Genomic DNA, 3391 nt, shown 5'->3' with positions numbered 1-3391 from the left:
AAAAAAATTGCATTGCAACGTTTGGTTAGTAGGTACACACAATCAGTGTCTACATGATAATAAAAAAAAAAACGACAGCCATAAATATCAATTCAAACGTACTTAATAGCCTTTCAGTTATTTTAATAATCTTGACGAATAGTTGGTTTTTTGTTTAATTTGATAATTGTAGGTACTTACGCCAACTTGGTGAGTTAGCATTGCATTTACATGTGATATTATTTAGGGAGTGGATACTATAATAAGCTGTTGTTGGCAACACTAAAATAGAAGATTGATTCTGCGGTGAAAGAATGCACGAAGAATAAAATCTTTGTAAAGTATATTTAAGATCTATATAAACTTGGCTTAACATTCACCATTTTTCTGTGTTGAGTGCGTGATACTACCGTGCAAGGATGAGTAACACGCGGCTCGCCAATCATTTCTAAAATTGAATTTGAATATTTATTATAAATAATGTTTCGTAAATTATTAATATGAGGTAATCGATGTGCGGCCCGCCAAAAAAAATTAAAATTTAAATTGGCCCATTGATTAAAAAGGTGGCTCACCCCTCACAATCGTACACAAACAAGAGCGAGACCAACCCCGAAATTAGTTCAAAAATGATGTAAAGCCATCCATGTTAAATAATATGAACAGCGTTCGGGTAGTCGGAGCACTTCGCTATTCACTTTCAAAACTTAGTTATTTCTCAACCAATTTCCTTAATCTTCCTATTTTATATATTCGATAACATAAATTGATAATAAATAATCTGTATTGTAGCAATGTAAAGATTAGCGGGGAATGTTTAAGAAAATGAGTACAGATTCAATTACACAGCCGTGATATAAATAACATACGATAACATTCAAAAACTACAATTATTTGGACATCAAGCGGGATAGTACGCTATACTAGAGTTTGAGATTCGCGTTTAATTGACTCACGCAATTTTGTTTCAGGATCATATAATTTTTATCGGTTGATATAAATACTTTCACTCTATGTAGTGGTTGGCTTCTGTGCGGGTCAACATGGTAAACTAAAACTAGTGAAAACAATATTAGCTTAAGGAACTTCGTAAATATTTGCATAAAATTTAATTAAACTCAAAAGTATGTAGCGAATGGCACAAATAGTTATTGTAAAAAAAGATTAATAATCAATATGTAAATCACAACAATAAACTTTTTCTGATTTGATTGATATATTCTTTTTCTTTCAAATGTGGTAGTGTAATTAACTGAATGAATATATTATTTAGTATTAGAAAGAACTTAACCTATTAAAATAATGTTTTATAGAAAGCTAACGTTACACGTGTAAACAAAGATTAATAAGTAAATTGTGACTAAAATCTATAAAATGACTTATACTGTTTTCCTCAGAGCCCCCAGAGTCCTAGACTCTCCAAAAATCATTATTGACTAACGATATTCTTTAAAAATGCATCAACACTATAAACGCATTTGACAATTGATCATATAAACCCGTGAAGATTTCCTTCCATTAGGATATCCACCTACACTATACAATGTGCAAACAGCGATTCCCGAAGCAAAAATTAATATCGAATAATTTTCTCAAACGAAACAATTATTTTTGAGGTTAAGCGTAACGTCATATTGTTTTAATTATAATATTTCGTGTATGTATCGAGTCGGGAAAAACTGGAAAACTTGTATAAGAAACAGAAAGCATGTTACTTTTGGAACGAAGTTCCTTATCGCGCGTTAGGGGGCTAGACGGAAAAAATTCTTACGAAAAGTTGTCACGACACTTTTTAGATCCGTCATTCTGACCAATCAACGTGTAGGCGCTTATCGCGTGACATTGCTCGTATCCGATTGGTCCGCGTAATGAGTACAGTTTCTCGAGATAGCGTTTCAACAATAGTAATTTAGTTCATAGTATTGTTTTTTTTTTCTTCATAATGCCGTAATTTATTATTATAACTTAAAAAAAAAATTACAATTCCTTCACTAATTAATCGAAAGGAACTTCGTTCCATCCGGGTGTCCCTTGACACCTCTGAAGTTTTTTTTATTATTATTTGAGTAAATTTATTTAAATCTAGTTTGTCTATTGAGAGTAGGACTGTCTGTTAGTGAAGTTTATTCGATATCGTTGGTATGATGCGGTACAGGTTGACCTTCGCAAATTTGAGCCCGTCAAAAGCCGGCCTTAAATCGAGAATTACGGAGGGGTCTCGTTTCGAAGTTCAAAATTGACTTCGGGTCACTGACCCAGACAAATAAGCGCGAAAATTTCAGGCGAGTTTTTTTTTATTGCCCTTGTAGGCAGACGAGCATACGGCCCATGGTGAGTGCTACCGTTGCCCATGGACTTCAGCAATGCCAGGGGCCGAGCCAAGCCGCTACCTAGTTTAGTAACGTTATCACACCGGAAACCATAAGGCTACCAAAAGTTCGGGAACCTTGCACTTAGCATAAGGTAATATATATGTATATATATATAATCAATATAATCGTAATATATGTAAATAATCTGATGTTCATCCATAAAAAGCTATTATTTTCCAACGCCAAACTACATAATACAATTTGGTTCGTTTACATTTTTTTACTATTCAAAATACTACTAAAACACTATTGTATTAGAACATTTAATACACATTTCAAGCACCTCCATATGTAGAGAATTATATTAATGTCATTTGGACAATACTATTCATATACAATATTATTTAAATAATTCTTTCGTTTTTGAAAACTGAAGTAACAAGTCTCATACGAACATTGGTCAATGGTAAATCTAAAAAACGATTGGATTATAAAAACTACACGACCGACTAATAATATTAATAATACATATTTTTCTTTCTCGCACACCTACAATATACATAGGTCAAATTATATGTACCTACACATTGTGAAAACGAAATTGAATTTAAAATGAATAATTCCACTGTTAGTGGGTACCTAACGCACTCACATCGACAATTCAAATAATATTGTGATTAGATATACACATTTCTATTTAAAATTGTTAAAGCGTAATTAAAATAACATTATTTGGTTAAAGGGTAAGATGTCGAGTGTATAAAGTGACTCAAATCGTACGGCAGATACATACTTTTCTTTATAAGCACGTAGCAACATCGTGTTCACGAACGACTTTTACGATGAAAGAGTAACATCAAGCTTATTAAAAATCTAAACTGCGTAATTACTTGTAGAAGCATATTGTGAGCTGGTAACCACTGAAAAGCAGATGATCAGTCAAAATAAAGAAGCACAACTGGTTATTTCCCTGGTAGCCTAAGGGGTTTTCAAACTAATGTCTCACGGGCTCAACCTGGGAGGTCTGGCGAACCTTAGCAAGAGTATTGCTCCGGTGAATGTGGTCCCAGATCGGAATCGCGACTCACTGGCTAAAAGCA

The sequence above is a fragment of the Bombyx mandarina genome, chromosome 25 (genome assembly GCF_030267445.1).
Source record: "Bombyx mandarina strain Sakado chromosome 25, ASM3026744v2".
In the NCBI taxonomy this organism is placed as follows: Eukaryota; Metazoa; Arthropoda; class Insecta; order Lepidoptera; family Bombycidae; genus Bombyx; species Bombyx mandarina.
This window is presented reverse-complemented; position numbering follows the sequence as displayed.